Below are 12,170 nucleotides of genomic sequence, written 5' to 3' on the forward strand. Positions count from 1 at the left end.
CCCTTTGATCTAAAAGGAGAGAATGATGAATTCGAGATAGATTATAAAGCAACTAATTTTAGTAGCAATAAGAGGTGTTCTCCGACTTGGTACTATTTTTTATGTAATTTATTATTATTTTTCTCAAAGGTTGAATTTTAAATAAGAAAAAGTGTTCTAGGTATATATTTTTCGGTAAAATTTATTTTTTTTATAATAAAAACTACCTTAAATAAAGGAAAGATCGACCTTGTTCTTTATTTTTTTAGTACAACATGTGGGTAGGGGATTAAACTCACAACCTACTAGTTTGAGATATATATCAATTATCGTTGAGTTATGCTCGCTTTGATGGACTTTATTCTTTATTAGTTAATTGAAATATAATGTCTTTTTACCCTACAGATGAATCGTATTTATATTTATTTGTGCTAATTGTTGATGCAGAATTTGGCTTCCAAGAATTCTGTCAAATTTACACCAATCTTCTAGAATAAACGGGATCAACGAGACATGCAAAACAGAAACAATCATAAGACTGGTGTGGTTCTTACCACATGGGCTCCGATGTCTAAGTCAGTATCAAAGTGGTCTAGTATAGAGAGTAGGGTATGTTTCTCGTACCTCTAAGGTTCAGCTCATATCCTCCTATTTATAGCAATCCAATTCCAATCCCTTTAAGGTTTACATGAGTCAAACCCTAGGGTGTTCAGGTGATATTGGCTTATGGGTTCATGTGTTTCGTTGTGGGCCTAATGTCAAATTGGGGGTCCAGATAAGATAGATTCGAGTCGAAAGGCACATAGGTTGAGAGAGAATCGAACTCGGCACTGAGAAGGTCTTGGTGCCGAGGCCTGGTCGGCGCCAATCGGGTCACCCCTTAGGTTTGACCCGAGTCAATGGTTCCCGATTCGTCCTTTATCCCCGAACTGACCTCCTTCTTATCGCTTGTCTGTGCTCTATTCTTATCCCCCTACAACACTAATAATTATGTCTAAATTTTACTTTATTTCTTATACCAACAACAAAAATTAGCTTAAAATTATTTTGACGAATAATGATAATAAATAATTGAGTGTGTGATAATAAAATTTTATTTAATTCTTATATACTTGTTTCTTATTAAAAGTATACCTTTCGGTATAATTTATCAACTTTCACAAAAGCGGCCATAAATAAAGGGAAAATGGAACATGAAATCTTGATTAGTTTAAGAGAATACAATGTTCTTTCTACCAGATAGATGCATCGTATTCGTATTTTTTGTACTAATAATTTTGTTTAGACTTTACTTTGTTTCTTATACCTACAACAAAAATTAGGTCAATTTATTTCGATTTTTTAAATAATTACTTTTTAAAAACAAATGACAAAGGTAGGGTAGGATTCAAACTTATTCCAAAAGTAGGGTCGGTAAATCGCAACAATTGGCTACGATTTCGCTGAAATCGCGGCTGTTGCCTGCGATTTAGAACGAAAACGCAGTCGTGGACAGCGATTTCACTGAAGTCGAAGCCAACGATCGCGATTTCACTGAAGTCGCAGCCGACGGCTGCGACTTCGCTTTGACGTGGCTCCACGTGTAGCCACGTCCACATGGCTGCGACTTCCCTCCTGACTGGCTGCAACTTGCTAGGGTTTTGGTGGGGACAAATTTGTCCCCACCCATGGGCCCCCCCCCCCCCCCCCCCCCCCCCCCCCCCCCCGCCGACTGAACTCAACCGTCCGAGCTCTTCACCCGCCGCCTCCTCAGTTGCTGGAGCTCCATTTGTGCCATTGTCGTGACCGTACGTCGACCGCTGGTATATATATTTTTTTCTTTTTTATTATTAAGTTGATTTTGTTGGTAAATGTTTTTTTATTAAGTTTGTTTTGTTTGTATATGTATTTTCTTTTTATTAATTTTGTTTTGTTTATTAATTTTTGTTTGTTTGTATGTATATGTCTTTGTTTTTGTATTAATTTTATTTTGTTTGTATGTCGTTCTTTGTTTGTACATATATTTTTTGTCATGAATTATTTAATTTAGACATAGATTGATTAACATTGGATTATGATTAACTTTTTTAGATTTATGTTATATGTTATGAATATTGTTATATGTTTTTTTTAATAATTCGTTAACATAGTTATAAATACTGTACAATTATGTCATTAGATTGTGATCAAATTTTGATACTTGAACCTGGAAATGGGTCCGCTTCTGATATTGAGGTGGAAGTGGATGAATTGTTTGGAATTGAATTGTGTGTGAACCTTTCAGTAAATTTGAATCCTCCACTCCGAAATGAGGAAGCACCTTCACCGATGTTTACTGAAATAGATTTTGAGATTATAGACTCTATACGTGAAGAAGGTTCAAAGTTGGAAGAATGATCGATGTCTCTAGAAATGAATGTGGATAACATACGTATAGGGTCAAAATTTAGGACCAAAGAAGAACTACAACTTGTTGTCAAGAAATATTGTATTGCACAACATTATCAATTTGTTGTAATGAAATGGAATCAAGATATGTGGTATGTAAAATGCAAACAGTGGAATGATAGTTGCAAGGGGAGACTTCGCGCTCATCGACGTAAATCTCATGGGATGTTTGAAATCAGTGTACTTGAGGATGTTCATTCGTGCTTATATGCCGAGCTTACACAGGATCACTCACAATTCGACTCAAATTTTATGTGCAATGAAATTCAGAATATTGTACGACGTGATCCTAGTACGTCTGTAGCTTCATTACAAGAAGTCATAAAAAAAGATTTTGGATATTGTGTGAACTACAGACGTATGTGACAAGCTAAATGAAAAACACTAATTAAAGTTTTTGGAGATTGGAAAAAATCGTATGAAGATCTCCCATACTGGTTGAATGCTTTGGTGCATTACAATGCCGATACTCGAGTACTCTAGGACTTGATACCTTCGAATAAACTTGGAAATCTTATTTTTGGGCGAGTGTTTTGGTCATTTGGTCCTGCAATTGAAGGATTTAAACATTGTAGACTATTAATCCAGATTGATGGTACACATCTGTATGACAAGTATACGGGAAAATTAGTTATTGCCACCACAATTGATGCAAATGGACATATATTCCCAATTGCTTTTGCTATTGTGGAAGAGGAAAATACTTCTAGTTGGTCGTGGTTTTTGTGTGCCTTGCGAAATTTGGTTACCGAATGAAATGAAATTTGTCTAATTTCTGATCGACATGGAAGTATTTTGGCAGATGTGAAAAATAAGGAAAATGGCTGGATTGAACCGAGAGCACATCATCGATTTTGTCTCCGTCATACGGTTAGCAATTTCAACAAAAAAAAATATAATTCAAAACCCTTAAAAGAGTTGGTGTATCGTTTTAGGTGTCAACCCCAAAAGTATAAATTTGAAAGATATATGAGCGAGTTACAACAATTGAATCCAGATTGTATTTATTTTTCCCCTCGCGTAAACATTGAAATAGGTTTGTATTATTTAGAGGTTTTGAAGCCACCAACAATAATATACAGGAACTAATTTATAGTAATAATTATTTTTTAAGAAGCAATTATAATCAATAGATGAGAAGAAGATAAACATCTTTAGCACCTAATTAATTATAAACTTTGCATAAAGACAAATTGAAATTGTCAATGGGTAAAACAAAAGGTAATTAAAATAGATTCACATATACACTTTTTTTCTTTATTTCCTTCTCTATTATTGTGGTAGCAGAAATTGTTGTAGATCATACATAATTGAATTGAATTATTGATTGATTATTGTAAATTTATGGATTAAATAGTATTTGGTCCCTCTATTTTTGGTTTGGTTACTTTAGTCAATTTACTATCAAAATGTCTATTTTGGCCCTTATACTTTCAACTTTCGTTCATTTTGGTACTTGTATTTTCAAAATGTTTTTTTAGTCTCGAAAAGTGACCAATTTAATTCATCTTTATTTGTAAAATTGCAGCACAAATGTTATACACAATATAAATCCTTTAATATGAATTTGTTGCTGAGTGAAGTATCATGCTAAAATTGTGACCGAAAAAATTAAGATTAAAATAAAAATGAAGAGACCAAAATGGTCACTTATAGGGATCAAAATGGACGTTTCCACATTCACTAAAGTGAACAAAAAATTGAAAGTGCATAGACCAAAATGAACCCAAGCTGAATATATAGAGACCAAAACAATATCTAAACCTAAGTTTATTTACATCGTGGAAAGTATCGAGAGAATTTGAAACTTCAAGAGAGCGACGGTCACACGTTGATCAATCGAAGAGAGATTCAATTATCCAAGCAATATAATCGTGCGATGTTGAAGAAAAAATAACTATTTTAATCCCTCAAGGAATAATTAAGTCGTATTATTCTAATTTAAAAAAAATAATTTTGTTGGTCATATTATATGATTTCAATTTTTAGAATACGGTTACACTGAACATAAATTTGAGAAAGCACCCATTTTGAAACTCGATACAAGCTAAGGCTTGATAAACCTAACACAAAATCTATATAATGAATTACTTGGTAAGAATTCTATCAATGCTCTATAAAAATTTAAAAAAAAAATTACAAAAAATATAGACTAAAGTTTGTACCTCACTTTAGAAAGTATAAAAATGAAATAAATCCAAAAGTTTTTATCATACATATTTCTCCAGATGCTATATTCATCGGTACAGCTTTTTTTTTCCTTAAATACACATTATTTTTACATTAAAAGTTTTTTTTTCTTAAATTAAAAGTCTAAAGATCTGTGAATCACTTTTAACCTTCAAAGACCTTCCTGAAAGGTTTACGAACCCAACAATTTTTAAAGTACATTTTTTTAATAGTAATCCTTTGGCCTTTATGTCTCTATATCTGAAAGGTACGCGTATTGTCTCCATATCCGTACATACACAAAAGAGTCCAGCGTGGTGGAAGTTGCTTCCATACTTTTAAATTAAAAACCCAAAAACACACCAACATTATCAAACCTCTTAAAATAAAAAATAAAATTTACATTTGAAGTGTTCAAATTCTCTCACCACATTTGAATCAATTCAACTATCAACAACTTCATTTTTTACCAATATCAATACTAACAGTGGATAAATTGAGAAAGGAGAGACGCGGAGAATAAGTTCTGTCTCTGTTTTCTTTTTGAATTTCGAGGACAACCTTTCCATCAAAGTTAGTCCCTTTGAAAAAGATCATTGCCAGTATTTTTTTTGAAACAATTGAAAAAAGAAAGTGTTTATGCAAGGATATACACAACAGTGTATTTCTGATTGCAGCTCGAACTCGGTCTCCGGACCGATCTGAACACTTGTGCGGACCTGCACAAAAAGGTGAGCACTCCGACGATCAAGTCAGTATAGGTCAGATTCCCAGTTTAGTTCGAGGTAAAAAATCATCGTACCTGATCGTGGAGTGAGGTCCTCTACTTATGGGTGGTAGTCTCGTTAATCTCGCGACGGTTACACCCGGTGATCTCGGGACCGACGGTTTCACCCAGTAATCTCGGGACCGACGGTTACACCCGATAATCATGCCGCTGACAGTTGCTCACATCGGACCCACCGAGCTTCCCGGTAGATCGGACCTTGATCAGGTCGCACCTCGGCCCTCATACTTAGCACCTGTCAACGCTAGTGGTGGTAATCTCGGCGGTTCGAGCTGGGCATGACTCATGAGTCATCTGGGAACACCAATAGCTGTCCTCCACGTGTCCAGGGTATTCTCTCCCCCAAACATTGGCCCCCTCTCTGTCTGGTTCGATCTCGACCTGGCAGAGAAGTTCATTCGACCCGCTTTGGACACGTGGCGACTTCCTATTCGTGGGAAAATATAACTGTTGCGGTAGATTTATCGTCGGAATATTCAAATATTCCGACGCTTCGGATTTTCGGGAAGATCCCAGCCGCTCGTTGATTACACGTGTACGGTGGGGAAATTTTTCCGATGAGCCATAAATACCCCCAATCCTTCAGGTCATACCTTACGCTTCCTGAATTCTTGGAGTTCGATCTGAAGGCAGCTCGAACCCTTGGTAGGTCGGTCTCTTCCCTCTCACTTTCCCTTTCGAATCATAGTTTCCATGTCGTCCTCTTTTAGTAGCGACTTAGGATACGATGAGGATTTAGCTCGTAGGTTAGAGTCCGAGATCGAGGAGATAGAAAACTTTAGGTTATCCGACGACGGGGAGGATAGTGATGCTTCCACCTCGGGTTAGGGTTTTGAATACCCTTCTAGGATACCCGAGCACTACCTCGGATCCCTCCGTAGGGGGTTCGCTATCCCTGAAAACATCCTTCTTAGGATTCCGGAGGAGGGGGAGAAAGCTGACAATCCTCCAGAGGGATGGGTCACTCTCTACTTCAAAATGTTTGAGTACGACCTCCGACTTCCCCTTCACCCTTTTGTCCAAGAGTTTCTTTTCCGAACTGGGCTGGCTCCGGCTCAAGTGGCCCCCAATGGGTGGGGTGTCATTTTTGCTTTGGCCATCCTTTTTTGGTTACGAGCTCGGGATAGTGAAGAGGCCGAGCTGTTGGATGTTGACCAGCTCCTCGCGTGCTTCGAAGCGAAAAGGATAGCTAAGAAGCCTGTTCGGTACTATATGTGCGCAAGGAAAGGCGCATGAGGTATAGTTAAGGGGCCGACCTCCATCAAAGGATGGGTGAGGAAGTGGTTCTACGCTTCTGGGGAATGGCTTGCAAAGGACGAGTCAGGTCGTTCCTTCTTTGACGTTCCCACTAGGTTTGGGAACCTAGGTACGGAGTAGTTCTTACTTTTTGTGATAAGCTTTCTTTCTTGTCATTCAGGTCTAACTCGGATTTTGTCTTGTGCAGTATCAATCCGGCCAGTCCCCGAGCTTACTCAAGCCTCCTTCGACACATTTAAATATTACAAGGAGCACTTTCCGAGGGGCAGGAAGGTCGGAACCTTGGTGACCGACAAGCTGCTGCTTGAGTCCGGGCTGCTAGATTACAACTCTGCAATTCGTCCCATTGAATCTTCAAGGCCGAACTCCGAACTAGGTATGCCGAGCTTGCTACCCCCCCTTTCCTCTAACTTTGTGCTGACTTCTGTTTTTTGTTTCGCAGCCATGGTTTGCGGATTTGCAAGTAACGTGAAACGCAAGTCCAAGGGCCGAGCCCATGCTCTCGAGGCCGCCCAGAGTTCGGAACCTGCAACTCTTGCTGTGGCAGGGCCAACCTCAGAAGATCCAGCCCCAGTGATCGAGCTGGAGTCTTCTGGAGGTCCTTCGCGGGAGAAGCGGAGGAAGAAGAAGAAGAAGACCACCTCCCCCTTGGAGGTCGGAGCTCACGGGGCCCTACCTGCGAGCTTCGCAGATCGGGTGGACGATCCTGAAGCCAGGATGCGCGGGACGTCCGATGTGACAACACGGTTCAGAATTGAACCGTCAAGCTCTGGGGTGAGGGACCAGGTGTCCCGCATCTCGGCTGCAAGTTTGGACCGCTGCCTCAGAAGAGCGTCCAAATTTGTAAGTGACCCGGGGTCCGTTCTGCAGAGGACCATTGACTACGCCGCCGAGGTAAGATTGGTGTCTTCATTTTTGTTCAATTTACCTAACAGGTAGCTCGGTCTAACTTTTTTCTTGGTGTTTTTCTCAGGTGTTTGTTGCTTCCATTCAATTGGCCCTGGCTGTAAAGGCCGAGCTGGATGGGAGGGAAGTTCTGGCAGCGAGGGAGAAAGAGGAGTTCTCTGCTGCCTTGGAGGCTGCTTCCTCCATCATGAAGGATGAGCTGCTAAGGGCTCAATTTGAGGTGGACATTCTGAAGGCCGAGGTGGAGGCCAAGGCCGAGCTGCTGAAGAAGGAAGAGGACAGCCGCAAGGCCCAGCTTCGAGCTGCCCATGCTACCACCAAAGGCCTGGAGAAGGAGAAGTTTCAACTTCTCAAGGAGAAGGACGACATGCTCTAGGCGCTTGAAGCGAAGGATGAGGAGCTGAGACGCGCGACTGCCGAGCTAGAGACGGCGAAGGAGCGTCTCAGCAACGGGGCCCTGTTGGAGGAATCTTTCAGGCAACATCCTGACTTTGATGGATTTGCTAAAGATTTTTCTGACGCGGGCTTCAAGTTTCTCATGAAGGGCCTTACTTCCGACATGCCTGACCTTCAGATCGATCTCAGTGGTCTGAAGAAGAGGTATGCCGAGCAGTGGGCGTCTGGGCCTAGCGGTACCCCTGGCCCCCAGACGTTGGTGGATAAGTATGTCAGAGATCTGGACTCTGACTACTCCGATCTCGAAGAGGACCAGGTCGGCACCACTCAGGAGGGCCCTCCTCAAACAGGCTCTTAAGCGATCACCCTTCATGAGACCTTTCTCTGTCTTTCTTCTCTTCTCTTTTTATTTGTAAGTGTCAGGGCAGAGCTGCAAGGTCTATAAGCCTTGGCTCTGCTCTCCATTCAATGAAGAAACTTTTATTCGTTTATACTTTGGTGTTGGCAACATCGTTCCTTTCTTTACTTTTTCTTTAAACTGTAGCCAATGTCACGTCGCACCTCTTACTTTTGAGGTCACACCTTCAATTAAAATAATTGAAATTTTGAATTTGAATCGCTGTCTAGTATTCAATGCATTGCACCCTCTGGATTTTTTAACATCGCACCCTTAACTTGAAAACATTAAAAGGCTAAAATCTTAAGTCTGTAGCTGTTCTTCATATCGCACCTCGTACCCTCAGGTTCAGAGGCTTGATCATTCTGAACTTTTCACATCTAAAATCCTAAGTCTGTAGCTGTTCTTCATATCGCATCTCCATCAGATCTGGCTCCAAGATCGAGGGATTATCCAAGATCTCAACGGGGACCGACCTGGCCAGGTCGGTCTCGTACGCTGATGCTAACTTGGCCAAGGCGTCAGCATTAGAATTTTCTGCTTGGGGAACCCGGCTTACTTCGTAAGTTCGGAACTGGGTGAGGTACGATCTGACCTTGCCCAAATACTTCTCCATTCGGGAGTCTCTGGCTTGGTACTCTTCCTTGATCTGGCTCACAACCAGCTGGGAGTCGCTCAAGACCTTAACACAAGAGGCCCACAATGCTCTAGCGATTCGCAGACCGGCAATAAATGCTTCATACTCAGCCTCGTTATTAGAAGTCTGGAGCCGAACCGCAAGGCATACTCAAATCGCTTGCCTCCTGGTCCGAGCAAGAGGACCCCGGCTCCGCACCCCCTCTCATTGGAGGATCCGTCGACATAGATTGTCCAAGGTAGGTCGGACTCGCTCAGCTCGGAAGGTAGTGTGAGCTCGGCTATGAAATCTGCCACTACTTGTCCTTTCAACGCAGTTCTGGGTTCGAACTGGATGTCATATTCACTCAGCTCCAGTGCCCACTTCATCAGGCGTCCAGAAGCTTCTGGCTTATGGAAGATGTTTTTTTGGGGCAGGTTAGTGAGCACCACCATAGTATGGGCTTGGAAGTATGGTCTAAGCCGTCGGGCCGAGGTGACTAAAGCGAGAGCCAACTTTTCCATTTGAGGGTATCTGGTCTCGGCTTCGGTCATAGTCTTGCTTGTGTAGTAGACTGGGGTTTGCCGTGTATCCTCCTGCCTGATTAGAGCCGAGCTAATGGCGCTGTCAGACACTGTTAAGTACAACTGGAGCTTGTCCCCTGGCAGGGGCTTGGCGAGTAAAGGTGCCGAGCAGAGATAGCTCTTCAACTGCTGAAATGCTTGTTCGCACTCTGCTGTTCATTCAAACGGCTCTTTCTTTCGTAGGATTTTGAAGAAAGGAAGGCACTTATCTGTCGATCTTGAAACAAACCGGTTCAGGGCTGCGATCCTGCCATTGAGGCACTGAAGCTGCTTCAGCGTCTTGAGTGCTTCCATCTCGAGCACGGCTTTAATCTTTTCGGGGTTGGCCTCGATCCCCCGGTTGTTCACCATGAAGCCAAGGAATTTTCCCGAAGAGACTCCAAAGGCACATTTAACTGGGTTGAGCTTCATTTGATATGTCCTCAGAACCTCGAAGGCTTCGGTCAGATCGGAAAGATGCGACTTAGACTACTTGCTTTTGATAAGCATTTTGTCCACATACACTTCCATATTCCGGCCGATCTGCTTGGCGAACATTTTGTTCACCATTCTCTGGTAGGTCGCTCCTGCGTTCTTTAAACCGAAGGGCATGACCTTGTAACAATACAGACCTTGGTCTGTTATGAATGCGGTATGATCTTGATCTAGGACATGCATCTTGATTTGGTTGTACCCAGAGTAGGCATCCATGAAGGTGAGCAGTTCGTGCCCGGCTGTGGCGTCCACGAGCTGATCGATCCTTGGCAGTGGGAAGCAATCTTTCAGGCATGCCTTGTTTAGGTTCGTAAAGTCTACGTACATTCTCCACTTTCCGTTAGATTTTTTAACTAATACAACATTGGAGAGCCACTCGGGATACAAAATTTCTCTTATGTATTCAACTTTCAATAGTTTGTTAACTTCCTCAACAATTACATCACTCCTCTCCTTGTTTATAGGTCTTCTTTTTAGTTTTACAGGTCGGAATGACGGATCTATGCTGACTCGATGCGTCATAATCTTCGAGTCAATGCCAGACATGTCCTCATGAGACCATGCGAAGACGTCCGAGTTGGATCTGAGGAAGTGGATCAGCTCCTCTCTGTCGGTGGCCCCCAGCTTAGTTCCTATGCTTACCTGTTTCTCGGGACTAAGCAGAGGAACAAGCTTGAGCTCTTCAGTGGGCGAGGAAAACTCTCTGCTCGACAGGTCGGCCTCGAACTCGAGCGTCCCATCCCTACTGGCGTGAGCTTCGAGGGCGCATACCGATGACCCTTTGAGTGCGGAGGCATAGCATTCCCTCGAAGCGGTCTGTTCTCCTCGGACTGTGCCCACGCCATTGGGGGTGGAATACTTCAAAACTTGATGAAGTGTTGAGGGAACGGCCCGAAATGAGTGGATGATGGGTCTCCCAAAGATGGCGTTATAGGCCGATCTACCGTCCATCACTACGAACTCGGCCATTTGGGTAACCTGTGTTTTGTCTTGCCCAAATGTGACCGGCAAGTCGATGCAACCCTCTGGGGTGACCGATTCTCCAGAGAACCCAACTAGCGGTGTCGGGCTTTTCTTCAATTGCGACCTTGTCCATCCCAGGGCGAGGTATGTTGGTAGGGATAGGATGTTGGCAGACGCGCCCCCGTCTACTAGTACCCTTTTGACCACCACATGAACAATCAAAAGAGCGATCACGAGTGCATCATTGTGGGGCAGATGGACTTCCTCCAAGTCTGCACTGTCGAAGGTGATTGGGCAGGTCGGCCTCTGCTTCCTGATGATGCACACCTCGCGCCAGGCCGCACGAGCTAACTTCTTTCTTTTATGTCCGGACTGGCCCCCACTTGGCCCTCCGAAAATAATATTGATGACCGCAGGTCGGTCAGTGCGCCGGGGGGGCGTCCTTGAACGCTTCCTCTCTTCCTTTTTTTCTGCCGAGCTGGTCTTGGGCTTCCCCACAAATTTCTTGAAGTAGCCATCTCGAATAAGATCCTCAATTTGGCGCTTTAATTCCCAACAATCCGACGTGTTATGACCGTGCTCCCGATGGAAGCGGCAATACTTGTCCTTGCTGCGCCTCTCCGGGGGGTCCCCGAAGTTTCTCAGGTCGTTTGAGGAGTTTTTCCATTCCGGACTCCTCGATGTTCGTTAGGATCTCGGAAATTGGAACCGTGGTCGGGGTGAAGCGTTCGTAAGGTCGGCTCCTGGTGGGTCCGTTCTCGCCCTTCGATACTCAGCTCGACCACTGGAGAAAGATCCCTTGTCCTTGGACTTGGGATCCGCCTTTTCTACATCTTTTCCACTTCTGCCCCGGCCGATCTTTCTCTCTGGTCGGCCGGTTTTGGTTCGGAGGAGCTCCTGCCCATCGATGACTTTCTTCGCCTTCTGTAACACTTCGGTGAAGGTGGCCGGGGCCTCCTCTCCAAGCTTCACCGTGAGGACTTCGTCGGCTAGACCGATGAGAAAGTAGCACATGGCCGAGTCATCGGAGCAGTGTGCGACCTTCAATTGTTCCTCGTGGAACCTAGTGACATATTCCCGCAGCGTCTCACCCTCCTTCTGTCTGATGGTGGCGAGATGGGTCGCTGTCTTTTTGTCATAATGCCGAGAAGAGAAGGCGAGGAACTCCCTTCTCAGCTGAGAGTAGGTCGAGATCGACCTGGCTGGCAGTCTTCG

The sequence above is a fragment of the Momordica charantia genome (assembly GCF_013281855.1).
Source record: "Momordica charantia cultivar OHB3-1 chromosome 7 unlocalized genomic scaffold, Mcharantia_2.0 BLBB01000007.1, whole genome shotgun sequence".
NCBI classification, from domain to species: Eukaryota; Viridiplantae; Streptophyta; class Magnoliopsida; order Cucurbitales; family Cucurbitaceae; genus Momordica; species Momordica charantia.